Below are 10400 nucleotides of genomic sequence, written 5' to 3' on the forward strand. Positions count from 1 at the left end.
GGGGAACAGCATATGCAAAGACCTTTGTGGGGTGGGACTGAAGAGCCCCCAGAGGGAAAGAAACAGAAAGGACAAGATGGGGCATGGTATGAGTCCAGGCTGCAGAGGTCAGAGGGGCAGCCTGGGCAGGGTCTTATAGGCATTGGAGGAAGATCAGAGGAATGTCATCGTCTGTTTTTCTTCTCCACGAGACCTCTCTGGCTTTAACGTGGAGAACTGATCAGACGTTACACAGGGTAGAAGTAGGTAGATCTGGAAACTACCGCAGCCCTCCAGGCCAAAGGTGGTGGTGGGGAAAGAGACCCCGAAAATGTTTGGATTTGAGAGCTATTATTATGTTCCTCTCATCCAAGAATTAATGACATACTATTTTTTGATGGTTAACACAGTTTCGTGTTTCTATTTTTTCAAGTCTCCTATCACTGTCTGAAATGCTCTCCTCTGTCATTCCAATTAGAGGATAAAGTCTTTGTAGGCAAGAGTTCTTTTATATTGATATTTTATTTGTATAACTTGCCTGGCACCCTGCTTACAGTAACTGTAAAAGGAATATTTGCTAAGGTGTTTTCTGAATTTCATGTACTAGTGAGAAGGGCAATAGTATGAATGGCTGAAAATTTGGGAGGGTTGTGGAGTATGAGATGACAGAAATCTCTTTTTATCTGTGTTACCAGAGGAACCATGCAAAACCACTAAGGAAGACAAAGTACACAGTTACCCCAACTGGAGGAGGACTTCTTTTCCAAATGGGCAAGCCTTACCTGAGAGAAGTAAGTAAAACCAGCATGACAATACTTACCCCCCAATGTACTTGCAATGAAAGACAAGACCTAAAAATGATCTTCACATGTGCTCTACATTACAGAGGTTGGTGTTATTACTTACTGAAACAACACAGAATAGCTCATTCTTCTTTTTTATTCTCTTCTCAACTTCAAACTTTTAAATACTTTAGTTTTTTGTTTTCAGGGGAAAGCAGTAGAAATCCCAACTCAGGGTGACTTAAGTTAGAAAGAAATTACTCTCTCAAGTAATAGGTGGTCCAGAATCTGGGTGTTCTCCAGGAAAGTCCGTGAGCTCAACTATGTGGTCAAGGATGAGATGCTTGCCCATTCTGTCCTGTAGAGCATCAGCCTCAAACCAAAGCTAATTCCCTTCAAAGTCGTAAGGTAAGTAGGGTAGCCCAGACAGGGTCTTGTTGGCATGGAAGGGAAAACTCTAGGGCAGCAGACACAATAACACGCATCCTTTCCCATCTCTATTGGAAGAAATGGAAAGTTTATCCCCATGCCGCAAACTTAAACTCATCCCCTTCAGTCTGATTGGGTCAAAAAAGGCCATGCGCCTGTTCCCAGACTAATCACAATCTCCATGAAAACTCCCATTCTCTGACTGACTTAGAATAAGATCGATTTACCCCTGGAGCTGAGGTTAGAGAGGTTTCACGAGCAAAACTGGCTGTGCATTCACAAGTGAAAAAGGGAAAAAGGTGTTGGAAAGGCGACAGCTTCCTAGGATGAGCTGCTCTCTAGCAAAACGAGATGATTTTATAACTCACTCCAGTTCCACTTCATTCATCCATCCATTCGTCCACTCACGCATGAATATTTATTGGGTGCTTACTCTGCACTGGCTCTAGGCAAGCTTATTGAGGCATCTCAAGAATTTTTCAACTACCTCTGCATATATTTTTTCATTCACTTGCCACATACGGAGGCAAGTAGCCATATAAGAGACCAACCTATTCACGTGGCACATTTTTAAAAACCCATGCTTCTAACACTCAGTTTTTACATTCAGATCTTCATAAATCTGGATTCCAACAGGACCAGGTCACGATATCATTTTGGGCCATTGTCAAGGAGGATTTATGATGGTTGTGTGCATGACCCAACCATATGCTGTGTCTGTGGAAACACTTGGGTTAGCCTGCTTTAATGTATGTATTGATGACAAAGAAAGTTACACCATACCCCAGGAAAAACACAACATGAAAACATTCCCCAATTTATCAGTGAACTGCCTATAGAAATAATGGCCTTCTTGGTAAAATCAAGACATGATGAAAAATAATTAATAGATACTTCTTGAAAAAGACATAACAATCAGAGGATCTGGAAGCCAGCTGTCATAACATTTCTTGAGAAGAAGGTGCATTTTATTGGCTCCGTGAAACCGGTGCCTTTAGGCCCCTTAGCAAAAGGCCAGGAAATGCAGACCCGACCCACAGATAATGCTGGTTTTTTTGTTCTTATATCCTTTCAGCACAGAGCCCAAGTCTTGGGAAACAAGGTATGATTTTCTGAACTGAACTGATCGTTTCCTGTGGCTGATCTGAGAAATCTGGAGTGTCTTTCGTGGTGATCTGAGAGAATGGGATCCCTTATCTTCACACCCATAAATCACTCAACTTCGTGGATGAAGCTGGGAAAGAAGCCTACAGGATATGTATGTTATGTAGGTAGGCACAAAGATTAAACAAAATACTGCATATAGAGAATACCAGTAAGGGAAGGGGATGGGGAGGGGTTGACTACAAAATGGCAGCGTGAGGATATTTTTAGAAAGATGAATCTGTTCTATATCTTGACAGTGGTGGTGGATACATAGCTGTGTGCACTTGTCAAAAGTCATAGCTCTATATGTCAAAAAGAGTTACCTTTAATATATATTAATAAAAAGTAAATAAAATGCCCACACACAATTTTTAATTAATAAATCCCCAAGTGCCAAGCTAGATTTTCATAATAATAATTTAAAAATACAGCCCCCAGCTTCAAGGAGGTAATCGTTTTGGGGGACAGACATGTAAAATGTTAGCTTCCTCACCATCTCCATAAAATGCCTCTTCACATACACTCAGCTCTCTGCTTCTCAGATTTGTCACTCTCCTGGCCCCTCTGCACAGGCTATTCCCGTTGTCTGGAATATTCTTCTCTCTTTTTCCTGCAGATGGCTAGTTCCTCTTGATCTCTTGGATCTTAGCTTAGTCACCTCCTCCAGGAAGCATTTCTGGAAGGCCTCTTCGCCAGGCTCAGGTGTGTGTTCCTTTTGGGCCCTCCTCAGCACCTCCCGCCTGTGACTCTGCTTACATGCCTGGTGCTTTCATGGATTGTGGGTTGATGAGGGTGGGAACTCTGAGTCTTGTTTGCTTGTGTACCCAGCACCCAGGACAGTGCCTGGATGGTAAGTGCATGATAAAGTTGACAGTACGTAATGAAGAGTAGAGAAATAATTTTTAGTGGATGACAGGTTAATGGCAGGATGATAGAGAGATTCTAAGTGAAGAATAAATAAGGCCCACCCTGACATCTCTACTTAGTTGTGGTTCTTGACCTTGGCAAGTAACAGGAGCCAACTTGAGCAAACTTACACAAAATAGAGACTTTATGGACAGGATATCAGAAGAACTCTGAAACTCAAAACTCATTGGGTTACACGAAAAAATAGAACCAGCAACTGAATAGCTTTTGGAGACCGAGACAGCATTTTTTCTCCACCTCTAATCTCCTTTTTTTTTTTTCCTATGGCTCAATTTCATTCCTCCCTCTGATCCAACTTCATTCTCCTCTGTCCCTGGTGCACATGTTGGAAAAAGCCCACCCAAGAACTCGATGTCCCTTTTCCTTGAAAGGAACTAGTCCAGACTAATTGCTATCTGTAAATCCCAACATCAAAATCCTGGAAGGAAGAATCCAGTTGTTTCACTTGGGGCCAGATCTCTACCTACACATCAGACAATGCTGTCAGGGTGTGGATTCCCATGGCACACACGTGGCTGCCAAGTTGACTCTGCTCTTAGGGAAGGAGTGTTATTTTGGGGTTGAGCAGACATGCCAATTGGCCACCACTGTTATGACAGACAGACTTATTAGGTGACCCCATGATCTTCGTCTCCTGGTGTTTGTGACCTTGAGTGTGGGCAAGGCCTGTGACATGCTTTTATCCAGTAGCATATGACAAAGGTGATATATGTGATTACAGGTATATGATTTTGTAACATAAGGTTGTAGCATCCATCTTGCTGCAGTCTTCCCCTCCCTTCATTTGAGGTGGCAGGTGATCATGTTGGGAGACCCTACATGCTAGGAGCCGAGGATGGCCTCTGGTCAACAGCCATCAAGAAACATTAAGTCCTCAATGCTATGGCCGCAAGAAACTAAATTCTGTCAACAACCTGGATGAGCTGGGAAACGATCCTTCCCTAATCGTCTCAGATGAGATCACAGCCCAGCCAATACTTTAACTGCAGCCTCGTGAGATCTTACTTGGAGGACCCATCTAAACCATGCCTGGAAATTCTGACCCACAGAAACTGTGAGATAATTAAATGTAAGCTGTGTGGAGCTGCTAAGTTTGTGGTGATACTGTTACACAGCAGTCAAAAACTAATAGAACCACACAATATTTTTCAATTAAAGGTACATAAAAAGGGTCACAATTTCTCAGTGAAAACCTATAAAGTAACCTTCAAACTAAGGCCACACTGTTCTGGGTGGTCAAAGAATGGCACAAGAGCCACCCCTGATGGTCAGTTGCAGAGGTGCTCTGAGCCGTCAGCAGGAAGTCACACAGTAGAGGAGGTTTAACGTTGATCCCCCAGCCCCTGCCAGGATGCAGATGTTTTCTCTTGGGAAATTTGTTCTCAGGACATGGAGTGGTGAGCTCACATGGGGGCTTTGAGGTATCATATTTAAATGCCAGCCTCAGGAGTTCACAGTGGTAGAGAGCCCAGAGGCAGCAGGTAGGTGGCCCAGGGAGAAGTGTGAGGTGGGGTAGCAGGAAGGGCGAGGCAGCCAGAAGTGGTGTTCTGTTCTGGAGTGGTGTCTGCGGTGTAGCTTTACTCTGCCTGAGCTAATGGTGGGCTCAAAGATACCGATTTCTGACGCTGCTAAGTTGGGAGTGCGGGGAGGGTTTCGGTGTTGCACACGCCTGCTTCAGGGCACAGGTCTTCATCTCTCAGCTCCAACTTTAGTTACCATAGGAAAGAGAGCTAGTTTCTTCTCTTCCCACGGAGTAGGGAGTGACTGTAATGCTGGAAATATCCACAGGATTGTCCCAGACTTTACTGACAAAAATTGCCTATGATGCTTGTTAAAACTCCAGATTTCCAGAACTCTCCCTTGGAATTCCTGCTTCAGTTGGTCTAGGCTGGGCCCAGGAATCAGGTCTTTCATCAAGCCCTCATGTGACTTGTGTCTTCAGGGCAGTTTGGGAAACTTCTGTACATGACTGTTTGTGGAGTTTGTCCAGCATGATGTCAGTGGTTCTTACCCTATGCTGGAGAGGTGGCCGCATTCCAAGATTAGAATATGATGCCCATTTGAGCCCCCACCCCTCCCCCAACCCTGAGTACTGCATAGAAAGCTCAGAGAAGCCCTACAGCAAAGGATCCGTAGATACACTTCCCAAAGGGACTGGGTCAGGAGACTGCCCTAACTATCCCCATTGCCCACCCACACACCCGAGGAAGGTACCCTCCAGGAGGGCGTCTTCCCGCTAAGACTCTTGGGGAAATAAAACACATGCACCAAAATCGATGTTCACAGACAGAATGCACCTGAACCTTCATGGTCTGGGGGAAGTCAGCCAAAACCCCTCACCCTTCCTGCCCTGTTTGTCCTTGTTTCCTCTGGACCAGGCAACCCAGTCAGGCTGGCTCCTGTCTTGGCTTTCGTCGCTTTTTCTTCCTCATCAACCCGCTACCCTCCCCACTAAAACGCCATCCTTAATAAGCCCATCTGCTCACATGCTCCAGTTCTGCATGACACCTCTGTTGGAAAGGGCCGGCAGAAGCAGCCTCACTTCCCCTTGGTGTACACCAGGAGAACTGTGAACAGGGGAGGGAGCCCAATGTGATCTTGTAAGGCAGTGGAGGATGAAGCCTGACTTTCAGGAAAAGCTCTTTTGGCTTCTGAGCTCTCTTCTGTCTGGCTTTGCCCCTCCTTCTCTGGCCAGTCCTTCTGGATGCTGGCTGTGGCCTCCCTGAGACCAGGCCAGCCAGCCCTGAAATATGTGCTATAAGGGCATGTCCAAGGACAGGCAGGAATTGACAGCCTCTATTCAACAAATGGACCCAGCACAGCTCCTGGCAAATAGAGGTGCTCCAGACCCTATAAAACCACATGGCTATTTGGTCTCCAAGAGGCATGGCTTGCATAAACACAATTAATGAGTCAAAAGTAATAAAAAGGAGCAGAGTTCCTTTACTCCTGTATTTTGAAAATAAGAAAGAAGATGCAAATCCTTGCAATACTTACTACAATCCCATTTCTTGTCTTCTACCTTCCCCAGACCCTGCAGCTACACTAGAACCACCCCAGCCCCCAGCAAACACAGAAACACACACTCACAGCACATACACGTGCATATGGACACAGCATACACATCCAACATGTACACGTGAACATACCCCTGCCGTACTCTGAGGATGGCAGCTTTCCTCCCTCCTCTCCCCCTACCCTGGGTGCTTTATTGTGGAGACTGACTCAGCCTCTCCCACCCTCTAAGTCAGATTCTGTTCTCTCACAGAGGATGCCTGAGGGAGAGAAACGGAGGACCCACCGTAGGATTCTCTCCACCGAGCTGAGACAGAAGATGGACCTGTGAATACTTTTCAGCCCATTTATCCCATTACGTGCGCCATTATCACAGGCAGGTGAGAAATCAGGTATAGCCAGCTGCTTAAAGACAGAACATTCTGATACCTGGAGGTGAGAAAACTAAACTTTGCTTCCACTAGACTGTGAGCTCTCTGGTAGGTGGCCCTGTGCCCTATGGTCTGCATCTCTCTCTAGCGCCTAAATCATGTGTCACACTTGGCACTAAATCTCCCGGAAGGAATCATGTATTGGGTGGTTATTATATACAGTCAGGTAATTTACCCATATTATTTAATCTTTGCTCCAATCCACATCATTGAAGAGTATGAGTTCTAATATAATAATACTAGCACCTAAGTACCTATCTAGTCCTTACCAAGCATTGTTCAGAGTTTTTAACAAACATTAACTCATTTAACCTTCACAAGAATGCCAGGAGGCGGATGCCATTATTATTACCTATTTACACAGAGGGGATGGAAGGCACAGTGAGGCTCTGCACCTTGGCAAGGTGATGGTAAGTGATGGAGGCCTGATGGGCACCCCATCCTGTCCTTAGCTGAAGCTTGCCTGCCTCTCACAGTGTTGTGGGTCAGAGCACAGTTTCCGGATCTGGGCAGCTTGATCTGGAGGTTAACCCTGCACTTTCTAGCTATATGAGCTGAAGTCACTTACTTAACCCATTCAAGCCTGTTTCCTCAACTGGACAAAGAAGATAATAGAGATTTTAAACTCAGAAACTTTCTGTGAGGACTGAGTTAACATATCTTTCTAGAACCCTGCTTGGCATGTATTAAACCTTTCATGAAAAAAAGCCATTATTATTAATAATAGCACCAAGTTGTAGTTGAGAAAACAGAGGACCAGAGAAATTAAATCACTTGCTCAAGGTCACACAGCTAGTCAGTGGTAGATATAAGGTGGAAACCTAGGTTGACCTGCCTTTTAGCCTTGTATTCTTGCTTTTTTTTTTTTTTTTTTTTTGTAGCCTTGTATTCTTTTATCTAGCAAACTTGCCACTACATTTTCATTGAGATCCAGGATATGAAAGCACAGCAAATTGTTTTGTTAGGTCATCTCTTCTACGCGCGTACCACTCTTGCATACAGCCAGCTCCCGGTGACGCTGGACACTCTAGGATGCATGTTCCCAATGCTGTGGATCGTCAACAGAATTAAATCTAAATGTCAAATTACATCCTGTCTGTTTGGCCTTTCCTAAACACACATAAAACTAAAATCTTTGTAGACTGCTGTGCTATTTTCCAAAGCATTTTCCAGATGCGTTATTCTCCCCAGCCTTCAAAGTCCTATACTAGGCCCTCTCCCTCAAGGGCACCTTTGCCTGGACTGTGGTTCAACACATGTGGTCTCTATCCCACCTTTGCTGCACAAGGTCCCTCAGGCATTGTCCACAACATATGAATCTCCAAAGGGTTGCAACTCAAGTTTGGAAAACAGGCTCTGAGTGTCATGTACAGTTCCTGAAGGAGTGGCTACTGTGAGCAAAGGTGTGTTCTCCAAACTCCAGGTCACTACTGGAGAGAGGTAAGCTGAGCCCAAATTAAAGGAAGCCTTATTTGCATTTTGGGGAGTAAATTCATTTAACTCGTACCTCTCTACCCCTGAAAGTGATACAGGTTAAATGCTCAGTTGCTTCAAATTAAACTCTAAATTGTTTCAAGAAGAAGTTTTATAACTAAGAAATTCTTAGTGAGTTACATCCAAAGGAAGAGGTGCTAAAAATCAAACTGGCATATTTGTCTATCTTTGACTTTTTTGGTTGATGTCAGAAAAATAGCCATATTTTCCAACAAATTTATCAGACATGATGTTGGTAAAAGTTTTCTGGGAGGAACTGGGAATTATCTTCCCACTGAGTAAAAGTTTAGTACTGCTTTATTTGCATTTAACTAATTGATAAATACCACCTGCTCATAAATTAAAATTAAAAATACTATTGTTAGTAAATCAGAGTAGTTGATAAAACGTATTATATATATGAATAGACTGGGGGCTGGAATAGATGTATGTAACATTTTCACTCAGAAATAAGGGCCATCATAAGCAAGAGAGCTCCAGCAAGCTTTAAAGCATGGTTTTTATTAGGATTGCCCATGTTTCTGGTGTAGGAGGAAAATATAACTATGCATACAAAGCACATGGCATTGACTTAAAATGTCACTTGCTTATAGAAAAGTCCAAATTAAAACCAAACGAAACAAAAATGGATTAACAGATAATTTTCTTAGCCAGAGATGGATTCTACCCTATATTTATTAGTTGACAAGTGTTTTAACAAAGTATCTTAAATTACCAGGACTATTAAGATGTCCTGTTACATCCCTGCAATATAAGCTAATATTTTATGATTCAAAGATCCTAAGTACAAATTTTTTTCCTAAACACAACTGAAAAAAAGTAAAGACTTTAAAAAAGTTAAATAAAAATATAAGGGCATCAGTGGGATATTATATTTTAAAGCAACCCTTGGAAGATCTTTCTGTGATGTCAATAATCAGTTCCTGATGTATCTGCTTTTTAAAAAAACTCATCTTCCTGTATCTAAAATAAATTTAATAAGAAAAAATAGAAGCCCTTCTTAATCTTTTGTAATTCAGACATTTTGGATCCATTGCACTAGGAAACGCTACTTTTTAAAAACATATTTGATAGTACAGTCTATTAAAACATTGCTCTTATTGTCTCAGGGAGAAAACTTTCTCCTTTATTCCAATGATAAGTCTGTTAAGGCTCAGTGATTGTTGGAGAAACGATAAGTATTTTCAAAAACTCTGCCCAGGAGGACCTTCAAGATTGCGGAGGAGTAAGACGTAGAGATCACCTTCCTCCCCACAGATATATCAAAAATACATCTACATGTGGAACAACTCCTACAGAACACCTACTGAACATTGGAAGAAGACCTCAGACTTCCCAAAAGGCAAGAAACACGCCCACGTACATGACCGTGTGGCAGACAGGGTCTTGGTGCTCCAGCCGGGTGTCAGGCCTGAGCCTTGGAGGTGGGAGAGCTGAGTTCAGGACATTGGACCACCAGAGACCTCCTGGCCCCACAGAATATCAGTTGGCGAGAGCTCTCCCAGAGATCTCCATCTCAATGGGAAGACACAGCTCCACTCAATGACCAGAAAATTCCAGTGCTGGACACCCATGCCAAACAACTAGCAAGACAGGAACACAACCCCACCCATTAGCAGAGAGGCTGCCTAAAATCATAATAAGTTCACAGACACACCTAAACACACCACTGGACTCGGTCCTGCCCACCAGAAAGACAAGATCCAGCCTCATCCACCAGAAAACAGGCACCAGTCCCCTCCACCAGGAAACCTACACAACCCACTGAACCAGCCTTACACACTGGGAGCAAACACCAAAAACAACAGGAACTATGAACATGCAGCCTGAAAAGGAGACCCCAAACACAGTAAGTTAAGCAAAATGAGAAGACAGAGAAATATTCAGCAGATGAAGGAGCAAGGTAAAAACCACCAGACTAAACAAATGAAGAGGAAATAGGCAGTCTACCTGAAAAAGAATTCAGAGTAATGATAGCACAGATGATCCAAAATCTTGGAAATAGAATGGAGAAAATACAAGAAATGCTTAACAAGGACCTAGAAGAACTAAAGAGCAAACAAATGATGATGAACAACACAATAAATGAAATGAAAAATTCTCTAGAAGGAATCAATAGCAGAATAACTGAGGCAGAAGAACGGATAAGTGACCTGGAAGATAAAATAGTCGAAATAACTACCACAGAGCAGAATAA

The 10400-nt window shown here is 43.3% G+C and overlaps 1 long non-coding RNA gene across 1 annotated transcript; it reads left to right on the forward strand.

Moving 5' to 3' along the window:
- Positions 1-581: 581 nt before the first annotated feature.
- LOC307193515 lies at positions 582-8526 on the forward strand. The gene is made up of 4 exons (XR_013830346.1): positions 582-770; positions 2266-2461; positions 2953-3038; positions 6532-8526. It is a non-coding gene; the product is annotated as an uncharacterized lncRNA (long non-coding RNA).
- Positions 8527-10400: the final 1874 nt, after the last annotated feature.

Source organism: Stenella coeruleoalba (assembly GCF_951394435.1).
Source record: "Stenella coeruleoalba genome assembly, chromosome: 10".
Lineage (NCBI taxonomy): Eukaryota > Metazoa > Chordata > Mammalia > Artiodactyla > Delphinidae > Stenella > Stenella coeruleoalba.